This window comes from Geotrypetes seraphini, chromosome 1, assembly GCF_902459505.1.
Source record: "Geotrypetes seraphini chromosome 1, aGeoSer1.1, whole genome shotgun sequence".
Taxonomy (NCBI): domain Eukaryota; kingdom Metazoa; phylum Chordata; class Amphibia; order Gymnophiona; family Dermophiidae; genus Geotrypetes; species Geotrypetes seraphini.
Genome location: NC_047084.1, coordinates 452,744,950 through 452,757,091, shown reverse-complemented (window position 1 = coordinate 452,757,091; position 12,142 = coordinate 452,744,950).

Here is a 12,142-nt window from a genome sequence, read left to right as displayed (position 1 = left end):
CTGTTAGCGATCTGTAACCGGTTAAAATTGTCCATCGTATCCAAAACTACAGTTTTGGACAAAAGTGGAAAGAATAAAAATTACAACACCCAAAGACAAACATGGAGTAATGGTCAGAGTCAGCATAGGTTCAATCAAGGGAAGTCTTGTCTTACCAACTTGCTTCATTTCATTGAAAGTGTGAACAAACATTTGGATAAAGGTGAACCGGTTGATGTAGTGTATCTAAATTTTCAGAAAGCTTTAAACAAGTTTCTGAGAAAAGTAGTCATGTAGTCAGTACTATGTTCTGCTGTGGATTAGAAATTGGTTACTGGACAGAAAACAGAGGGTAGGATTAATGGCCATTTTTCTCAATGGAGGAGTGGCAAGCTGCAGGGATCTGTATTAGGACCAGTGCTATTTAACATTTATACAGTCATGTGAAAAATTAGGACACCCTGTGAAATATTCAGTGTTTTCTTAAAAAATGTTCACATATCGATGTCAAATCTTTTTTTTGTTTATCTCTGGAAAAGAAAGTGATGTAATTGCAGGTAAACAACAAACATTTTCCTTGATTTACTCATGAAACAAAAGCTATCCACAAAAATGTGTATTCTGAGGAATTAGGACTCCCTACACCTAATAGCTAGTGTTACCCACTTTGGCTGAAATAACTGCAGTGAGACGCTTCTTGTAGACATCTACTAGTCTCTGACATCGGTCTGAGGAAAGTTTGGCCTACTCTTCAATGCAGAATTCTTTCAGCTGTGAGATGTTTGAGGGGTTTCTTGCATGCCCGTTTCCAATCACCCCACAGAATCTCAATAGGATTAAGATCAGGGCTTTGACTCAGCTGTGCCTGGACTCTCCATTTCTTAGTTTTCAGCCATTCCTTGGTGGATTTACTGGTATGTTTTGGGTCATTGTCATGTGGAAGGGTCCAGTTCCACTTCAGCTTTAATTTTCTTACAGATGGTCTCATATATTCCTCAAGCACCCTCTGATACACGGTAGAATTCATGGTGGATTCTATGATGGTGAACTGGCCAGGTCCTGCTGCAGCAAAGCATCCCCAAACCATGACACTTCCACCTCCATGCTTTACAGTTGGTATGAGGTTCTTGTCCTGGAATGCTGTATTTGGCATACACCAAGTATGTCCTCTTTTCTGGTGTCCAACTAATTAAATTTTAGACTCATCTGTCCATAGAACACTGTTCCAGAAGTCCTGGTGTTTGTCTAATTTCTCTCTAGCAAACTTCAGTCTGGCCTTGATGTTTCTCTCAGAGAGCAAAGGTTTCCTCCTTGCACACCACCTATGCAAGTTAAATTTGTGCAGTCTCTTTCTGATTGTAGAGGCATGCACTTTCACATCAACAGTAGCAAGAGCCTGCTGTAGGTTCCGTGATGACATTTTAGGGTTTTGGGGGACTTCTTTTAGCATTTTGCGGTCTGTTCTGGGGGTCAACCGCAGCAGTCATAAGCACACCAAACTAAATGTCTGAGGTTTAAGTAGGGCAAACCTCCTTCAAAATGCCGAGCAACGATGTTCCAATCATATGCACCTGATGTGATACACCTATGTGTGATTTGAGCCACTCTAAGGATATGGGGAGGATATGTGGGGGTGTCCTTATTCCTGTTAGAATACACATTTTTGTGGAAATGTTTGTTGTTTCATGAGTAAATCAAGGAACATTTTTGTTGTTTACCTGCAATTACATCACTTTCTTTTCCAGAGATAAATAAAAAAAAAATTGACATCGATATGTGAACATTTCTTAAGAAAGAACTGAATATTTCATGGGGTATCCTAATTTTTTTCACATAACTGTAGGTAAAACAGAAATAACGATTGTTGGATACAAAAATGAGCATTTATGGCCTAGAGAAGTTCATCTATTCTATGCCATCACTTGATTGTAATTAGTGAAGAGATTAGAGGTACTTGATATAATCTCAGATGCAAAATTATCATTCAAAGCTCAAGTATCAAGCATAGTGCAGCTTGCTTATTTTGCTATGCACAAATTATCTCTTTTAAAGAATGTATTAACCAACTGGGATTTCAGACAAGTGTTACAATCGCTAGTACTATCACAGTTAGATTACTGTAATGGTATCTATTTAGGTATGTCTTCTGTTCGGATTAAGGCACTACAAACAGTTCAGATCTCAGGGGCTCGGATGTTGATGGGAGTGTCCCGTTATGAACATCTCTCCTATCTTAAAAAAAATTACATTGGTTACCAATACACTTTTGTATTCAATTTAAAATTCTGAAAGTTGTCCAACAGAATATTTATGATCAAGTTTTTTAAAATATTTATATTTATATATTTATATATTATCTAAAACATTATAAAAATACTAGTGTTTAAGCCCGTTAGATTAACGGGTGCTAGATGACCGCCTCTCCTGCTTTTGAACCTGGGCAGAGGCAGAGCCGGGGCGGGAGTGAGTGACGGTGGGAGAGCAATTTCAAAGCCTCGGAAGCGGCGGCTCCTTGACCAATCCGTGCTTACAACGTCCCCACACTCGTGGTCTGGCTGGCTCCCCCACCAAAGCCCTTCGCAGTGGCAGACCCTCCCGCATCCGTCCCCGCGTCCCAAGCCTCTCCGAAGGCCGGCTCCCACGAAAATGGTACCCCTCTGTCCAAAGCCGCAGCGGCAGCCTCCCTCAAAACACATTTCAAATCTGACATATTGTAATCACAAAACAGAAAATAAAATTATTTTTCTTACCTTTTGTTGTCTGGTCATATCATGTAGGGGTCCCAGGCTATGGTTGGCTTTTGATAACTCGCTTGCCAGGGCCTCTTCTTTCTTATTCCCTCCCTCCATCTCTGCAGCTGAAGACAGAAACCTCCCCCCAGTGTCTGAGACAGGAGGGAGCAGTTAGGAGAGGGTCTGAGGGCAAATAGGGGCTCAACAGCGCACAACCACCTTTCCTTCCCTCCCTCCATCAGGTGCAGTGCAGCTCCACCAATGTTAAAAGGAGCCGCGTCGAAATCGGAGGCCTACCACTGCCATAGCACGTTCCCCTCTGCCTTGGTCCCGCCCCTTCTCTGACCTATGGGACCGCGGCAGAGGGAACGTGTTACGGTGGCGGCAGGGCTCCAATTTCAAAGCAGCTCCTTTAAACATAGGCGGAGCTGAACTGAAGGGAAGGAACGGTGGGGCAAATTTCGGCAACGGCAGGAATTGTTTGGCGGGCCAAGCACCAGTTTCTTTAGGCAGCCCCGGTTGTTTACTTGGATTCAATGTGAGCCGGGTGAGGAAGGCCGCCGCAGCCTCGCGCCGCTAGGTAGGGAGACAACAATGGTGCTTATGCTCAAGCCCCCGCCGCAGCTCCTCTCTCGATCCTGGTGCGGTTCGAGAGAGGAGTAGTGGCGGCGGCTTGAGCATAAGCGCCATTGTTGTCCCCCTACCTAGCGGCGAGGCTGCGGCGGCCTTCCTCACCCAGCTCTCACGGCTGGCGAACCCTAATGCTGACATTGAATCCAAGTAAACAACTGGGGCTGCCTAAAGAAACATGGTAATCATATTCTGTTCTGAAAGCCCCCGCCGCAGCTCCTAGGCGGTTGAGGGGGGAAGGTTGTGGTCGGAGTTGCTAGGCTGCAGCGGATGTGTGAGTTGCGAGTGTGGGGCCTGTAGCGGCGCGAGGTGGAGAGCAGGCTGTGGTGACGTAGTAGGCGCGCATGCGCAGTTGTGTTTCCGCGACGGGATCAGGGAACACGATTTTTTTAGTGCGCATGCGCGTCCTACCATTTTATTATATTAGATGAATATAAATATGATATATTGTACTTAAAGTATTCATGAAGGAAAATCAAGTGTGTTTATAAGATTATATGTATTTTTCTGATACACTTGTTGTAATATGAAAAAATGAATAAAGAAATTAAAACAAAATATTTGATTAAATGATTCAGTTAAAAGCGTCCTTAAAAAGCCAGCTTTTTAGAAGACTTTTAAACTTATTAAGTAATTTTTCTTCTCTTAAATTGATTGGGAGTGAGTTCCAAATCTGAAGGGCTGTAACAGAAAAAAAAATCGAATCCTTCCATGAATAAACAAATTTCAGCGAAGGGACTACTAGTAAAGATTTTTCTTCGGATCTTAAAGATTTTGCCAGACTATTTGGCTAAGTGCTTGATATTGTACAGAACATCCAGAGCATTGAGATCTGAGAACCGTTTTGTAAAAAGGATATAGTGCGTTATGTGAAGACTACAAAATCTTGTTTTTCCATTGCCGGCCCTGTTTTATGGAACGCTTTGACAGATATTTTGAGATTTTGTGGAAGTTTGTTATAGTTTAGAAAATTATTGAAGACTTACCTCTTTGCACAAGCATTTTTTTTTTGCTAGGGGTATTTTTCCCTGGTTACGATCATATAACTTTCATTTCTGATAGATATGACAAGATGTACCCCTATTTTAACTTTGTTTTATGTATTTAGTTATTTAGATATTTGTAGACATGTCTTTGAGGCTGTGTATGTCAATTATGAGCCACTTTGGTCAAAAGTGGATTAGAAATGTTTAAAATAAATAAAGACTGGGCTCTTCAAGCAGGCATTTAAGTCATTTATTACATAATGGGCTTTTCAACAGTCTCCTCCTTTTTACTGATGACCTATTCACCTATCAACCCTCTCTTCCCCCATTCTCCTCGTGCCTGTTATTATGCATTTCAGTTAATTATGCTTAGGTTTTATTATGTTGTGTTATTCTCACTCCTTCCTCTAGTACCTCAGTGTATTTGAGTATTTCATGTTTCACTCTTATAGCTTCTATTTTACAAGCCACTGTGATATCTCCTGAGGTGGAACAAAATGCTCAAATGAGTAAATACAAATTCTAAAGCTGGAGCTTTTTCCTGCTCCAGGCTCCATTTCTCAACCTCACAATTTTTTAGGACTTTTTGTCCCAATTGTCCTCAGAGTAGCACAATTTGAAATAAATTCTAATTTATTATTCTAACCACTGGGGTACCTATTCTTTCTAAACAACTGCAGTAAAGGGCTTTGACTTGATAGATACTGTACATGCGGGCAACACAAACTTTTTTTTGCCGAGTCATGCTCTGGCTCAAGTTAGATACAATTGATATATCTGGCTTGTATTTCCACAAGGCAATATCACTAATTTGTCCAAGGTGAAGTTGTTAGTTCACCCTTTCAACCTTGTGTCTAAGGAACAGTGTAACATAAATTTTTCAAACCCTCAGAGACGCCACCAGAAGATCACATCATCATGTCCCCTGGCTTTACGCACCTGATCCTCATCGGGTCTATATATAGTGTGTGTGCAATTTTTTATTCTATTTTTGACTTTTTTAATTTATTCTAAAACAATAAATAGTTTTAAAGAGTATTATTGTGTACTTAGCTTCACTGGTGGTTGTTGGTTAGCAAGGGATTAAAGAGCCAACATGTTTCACCCGTGGAGGGGGTTTCATCAGGGCTATCATCCCTGCAATAAGAAATCCTCACTTTAATCGGAGAAACACCAAGTACTATACTTCAACATCATGCACACTATAATAAATAGCCATACATGCCTACCTTTTAAGTACCAATTGTTATTCCACGATATGACCACCCAATTTAAGTCTTTTAACATGGCCGCGGCGTGGTATAGAACTCACTTATATCTCCCTAAACCCGGAAGTGAGGTGTACAGGGGAGGGGCTAATCGCCCGATCCCTTTCATCACCCCTAGACCTAAGGGATACTTTTCAACTAATGATCAATCTTTAATTCTCCCAGTAACATTTGTGGGGGGGGAGGATATCTTGAAGCTCCCAGTGAGAATCACAGGAGGGATGACCATTCTAATTCAAGATTTAACCCATGGGGAACCACAGTGTCTAGGCGATATATCCACCTTTGCTCCAAATAGTTTAATTTAGCCTCCCAATCTCCCTCCATTCCTTGGGTGTTCAAAGTTTCCAGCACCCTCCACCTAATGTGGGTGACCTCATGTTTCTTAAACTGCCAGTGATGGACCAGGGGGGCTGTCAAATTCCCCGTGACGATTCTGGATTTATGTTCGTTAAGTCTCAAATGAATCGCCCGTTTGGTGCGGCCCACGTACACCAGAGGGCAAGGGCAGACAATAATGTATATAACCCAAGCACTTTTACACGATGTCTGCGTTCTAGCTTGGATCACTTGCCCCGTGCGTGGGTCGCACCAATCACTACCCACTATGGCTTTATCACACCATTGGCATTGATGACAGGGTGCATGGGTACCCTGAGGTTTTTGGATAGGTGTACTACGTTTCAGTAACTGACCTATGGTGGTGCCTTTTGTGTATGTGAAAAGGGGCAGGTCAACCAAACCCCTAAGTTCCTTCAATATAGGCCAATGTTGTTTGATAATCCTAACCATGGTCATTACTACATCCGAATAAGGTAATACACATACCAAGTTGACCTCCCCCCTGACTTGTTGATTTTCCTTGTCAGAATATTCTAACAAAAGATCACGGTGAGAGAAACGAGCTCTCACGTATGCCTGATGAATGCACTTCTCCGGGTACCCTCGGTTGCGGAACCTCTGACTAATATCTTTTGCCACCCTCTGAAATTCATTTAGATTGGAACACACCCTTCTAGCCCTCAGAAACTGGCTTATAGGTAAACTGGTTTTGAGTCTGTAGGGGTGGAAGCTGGCGAAATGTAATAGATTGTTCCTCGCCACTGGTTTTCTATATAGGGTGGTTTCAAAAGTATCACCTACCCTATTTATAGTGATATCCAAAAATTCCATGTGTGAACTATTATGAACGGCTGTAAATTGTAGATTTTTATCCACAGTATTAATCCACTGTATAAAGCTGTGTAATTCTTTCTCAGATCCAGTCCACAAAATGAATATGTCATCTAAAAACCTAAGCCATAATCTTATATTGGCATTATAATATGTTGATGGATAGATGAACAATTCCTCAAAATGTCCCACATATAAAGTGGCCACCGAGGGGGCAAATGTGGACCCCATTGCCACACCCTGGGTTTGTTTATAATAGATGTTGTCATATGTAAAATAATTTTCCTCGGTGACCCATCTAGCCAAGGACATTAAAAAGTCCGTAGAAATTCTTTGTGGCTCTTGTCTCGCATCCAACACCTCCTTAATAATATCCAAAGCCCCATTCTGGGGGATCTTCGTATAGAGAGACACTATATCCATCGTAACCATCCAACAACTGGAGGGGAGATGGGTCACTTCTCCAAGCTTTTTCAAAAAATGGGAGGAATCTTTGAGATATGAACGAACCTGTGTGGCTGCTCGTTTGAGGAAAATATCCAAAAACTTAGAGAGTGGCTCCAGTATACTGTCTCTCGTATTAACTATGGGTCTTCCCGGTGGGTGCTGGAGATTTTTATGTATCTTCGGGACAAATCGGATATTAGGTGTTCTAGGAAATTTTTTTAACAAAAATTTATATTCATTTTTGGTGATAGTTTTTTCCTCATAAGCTTTGGTGACATAATCAAAAATCCTTTTGGCTAGATCGTCCCCCGGGTCCTTACTCAGAGGGGTATATGAAACTGTATCCCCCAATTGTCTCACTGCTTCATTTTCATAGCAGCGGCGGTCCTGGACCACAATAGCCCCTCCCTTGTCAGCCTGTTGTATTATAATATCATTTCGCATAGCCAATTCCTTTATAGCTGAATATTGAGAGTATGTTAAATTATATCTAAGGGATTTGATGTTATACCCTTTTTCATACTTAGTAATGTCTTTCAATATCAGATCACGGAACGTGGCTATCGCTGGATCTATCGGAGGGGGAGGGACCCAGGTAGATCTAACCCTACAGACTGATTGATCTATGGAGGTGGAGGAGATGTCATTACCTTCACCTTCACCTTCTTCTAAGTCATTTTGAAAAAATACTTTAATCTGGATCAAACGAATGAATTTATGCAGCGCAATTTTTAATTTAAAGAAATCTGGTTTCTCCTTTACAACGAACCCTAAACCTAGCTGCAATACTTGTTGTTGGATGGATGTCAGGGGATGTGGGGAGATGTTAACTACTAAAGGTGTTATTTGGGTCTGTTTGTCCCCCCTGTCTTGCTGGATCCCCGACCCCGGGTCCTGGGACGTAAGTTTTTTGGAGCTGGTCTTGTCTCTTCATTAGGTCCAGGTCTAGATACATCCGTGGACTCCCCACTCGATCCCTCCGTTTCATCCGAGGTAGCTTCAAAAGCAACTCTTCTTTTAGTGGGTGGCACGGTTTGTTTCTTGTTCCATGAATAGACCCGTCCCATCTGATAATCCTTTTCGTCCCTACGAAGTTTCTTAATTTTCGTTTGTCGTATGGAATCCCTGACCTTGTCCATTTGTTCCTCAAGTTCTTTTTTCTTTTTATCAAACTCATCAGTCGGATATTTAGTCTGTAACTCCTGTTGTATATCAACTAATTTCACCTTCAAGTCTTGTTCGACTTCAATCGTACTCTCCACCAACAGGATCATGAGATCGCGTGAACAGCGATTTAATATGCTTGTCCATTTGTCCATGAAAGATTTGTTTGAAGACATAACCTTGGGTTCTTTTATGACCCTTAGACCTCTAGGGATCATAGATTTCTTGAGGTATTGCACAAGTGTGCTGCTATGGAGTTCAGCTCTAATCAGTCGTTTAGTTATCGTCTCCCATTCCGTCCAGAGCTTCCCAGTGAGACATCATGGACGGAATGGGAGACGATAACTAAACGACTGATTAGAGCTGAACTCCATAGCAGCACACTTGTGCAATACCTCAAGAAATCTATGATCCCTAGAGGTCTAAGGGTCATAAAAGAACCCAAGGTTATGTCTTCAAACAAATCTTTCATGGACAAATGGACAAGCATATTAAATCGCTGTTCACGCGATCTCATGATCCTGTTGGTGGAGAGTACGATTGAAGTCGAACAAGACTTGAAGGTGAAATTAGTTGATATACAACAGGAGTTACAGACTAAATATCCGACTGATGAGTTTGATAAAAAGAAAAAAGAACTTGAGGAACAAATGGACAAGGTCAGGGATTCCATACGACAAACGAAAATTAAGAAACTTCGTAGGGACGAAAAGGATTATCAGATGGGACGGGTCTATTCATGGAACAAGAAACAAACCGTGCCACCCACTAAAAGAAGAGTTGCTTTTGAAGCTACCTCGGATGAAACGGAGGGATCGAGTGGGGAGTCCACGGATGTATCTAGACCTGGACCTAATGAAGAGACAAGACCAGCTCCAAAAAACTTACGTCCCAGGACCCGGGGTCGGGGATCCAGCAAGACAGGGGGGACAAACAGACCCAAATAACACCTTTAGTAGTTAACATCTCCCCACATCCCCTGACATCCATCCAACAACAAGTATTGCAGCTAGGTTTAGGGTTCGTTGTAAAGGAGAAACCAGATTTCTTTAAATTAAAAATTGCGCTGCATAAATTCATTCGTTTGATCCAGATTAAAGTATTTTTTCAAAATGACTTAGAAGAAGGTGAAGGTGAAGGTAATGACATCTCCTCCACCTCCATAGATCAATCAGTCTGTAGGGTTAGATCTACCTGGGTCCCTCCCCCTCCGATAGATCCAGCGATAGCCACGTTCCGTGATCTGATATTGAAAGACATTACTAAGTATGAAAAAGGGTATAACATCAAATCCCTTAGATATAATTTAACATACTCTCAATATTCAGCTATAAAGGAATTGGCTATGCGAAATGATATTATAATACAACAGGCTGACAAGGGAGGGGCTATTGTGGTCCAGGACCGCCGCTGCTATGAAAATGAAGCAGTGAGACAATTGGGGGATACAGTTTCATATACCCCTCTGAGTAAGGACCCGGGGGACGATCTAGCCAAAAGGATTTTTGATTATGTCACCAAAGCTTATGAGGAAAAAACTATCACCAAAAATGAATATAAATTTTTGTTAAAAAAATTTCCTAGAACACCTAATATCCGATTTGTCCCGAAGATACATAAAAATCTCCAGCACCCACCGGGAAGACCCATAGTTAATACGAGAGACAGTATACTGGAGCCACTCTCTAAGTTTTTGGATATTTTCCTCAAACGAGCAGCCACACAGGTTCGTTCATATCTCAAAGATTCCTCCCATTTTTTGAAAAAGCTTGGAGAAGTGACCCATCTCCCCTCCAGTTGTTGGATGGTTACGATGGATATAGTGTCTCTCTATACGAAGATCCCCCAGAATGGGGCTTTGGATATTATTAAGGAGGTGTTGGATGCGAGACAAGAGCCACAAAGAATTTCTACGGACTTTTTAATGTCCTTGGCTAGATGGGTCACCGAGGAAAATTATTTTACATATGACAACATCTATTATAAACAAACCCAGGGTGTGGCAATGGGGTCCACATTTGCCCCCTCGGTGGCCACTTTATATGTGGGACATTTTGAGGAATTGTTCATCTATCCATCAACATATTATAATGCCAATATAAGATTATGGCTTAGGTTTTTAGATGACATATTCATTTTGTGGACTGGATCTGAGAAAGAATTACACAGCTTTATACAGTGGATTAATACTGTGGATAAAAATCTACAATTTACAGCCGTTCATAATAGTTCACACATGGAATTTTTGGATATCACTATAAATAGGGTAGGTGATACTTTTGAAACCACCCTATATAGAAAACCAGTGGCGAGGAACAATCTATTACATTTCGCCAGCTTCCACCCCTACAGACTCAAAACCAGTTTACCTATAAGCCAGTTTCTGAGGGCTAGAAGGGTGTGTTCCAATCTAAATGAATTTCAGAGGGTGGCAAAAGATATTAGTCAGAGGTTCCGCAACCGAGGGTACCCGGAGAAGTGCATTCATCAGGCATACGTGAGAGCTCGTTTCTCTCACCGTGATCTTTTGTTAGAATATTCTGACAAGGAAAATCAACAAGTCAGGGGGGAGGTCAACTTGGTATGTGTATTACCTTATTCGGATGTAGTAATGACCATGGTTAGGATTATCAAACAACATTGGCCTATATTGAAGGAACTTAGGGGTTTGGTTGACCTGCCCCTTTTCACATACACAAAAGGCACCACCATAGGTCAGTTACTGAAACGTAGTACACCTATCCAAAAACCTCAGGGTACCCATGCACCCTGTCATCAATGCCAATGGTGTGATAAAGCCATAGTGGGTAGTGATTGGTGCGACCCACGCACGGGGCAAGTGATCCAAGCTAGAACGCAGACATCGTGTAAAAGTGCTTGGGTTATATACATTATTGTCTGCCCTTGCCCTCTGGTGTACGTGGGCCGCACCAAACGGGCGATTCATTTGAGACTTAACGAACATAAATCCAGAATCGTCACGGGGAATTTGACAGCCCCCCTGGTCCATCACTGGCAGTTTAAGAAACATGAGGTCACCCACATTAGGTGGAGGGTGCTGGAAACTTTGAACACCCAAGGAATGGAGGGAGATTGGGAGGCTAAATTAAACTATTTGGAGCAAAGGTGGATATATCGCCTAGACACTGTGGTTCCCCATGGGTTAAATCTTGAATTAGAATGGTCATCCCTCCTGTGATTCTCACTGGGAGCTTCAAGATATCCTCCCCCCCCACAAATGTTACTGGGAGAATTAAAGATTGATCATTAGTTGAAAAGTATCCCTTAGGTCTAGGGGTGATGAAAGGGATCGGGCGATTAGCCCCTCCCCTGTACACCTCACTTCCGGGTTTAGGGAGATATAAGTGAGTTCTATACCACGCCGCGGCCATGTTAAAAGACTTAAATTGGGTGGTCATATCGTGGAATAACAATTGGTACTTAAAAGGTAGGCATGTATGGCTATTTATTATAGTGTGCATGATGTTGAAGTATAGTACTTGGTGTTTCTCCGATTAAAGTGAGGATTTCTTATTGCAGGGATGATAGCCCTGATGAAACCCCCTCCACGGGTGAAACATGTTGGCTCTTTAATCCCTTGCTAACCAACAACCACCAGTGAAGCTAAGTACACAATAATACTCTTTAAAACTATTTATTGTTTTAGAATAAATTAAAAAAGTCAAAAATAGAATAAAAAATTGCACACACACTATATATAGACCCGATGAGGATCAGGTGCGTAAAGCCAGGGGACATGATG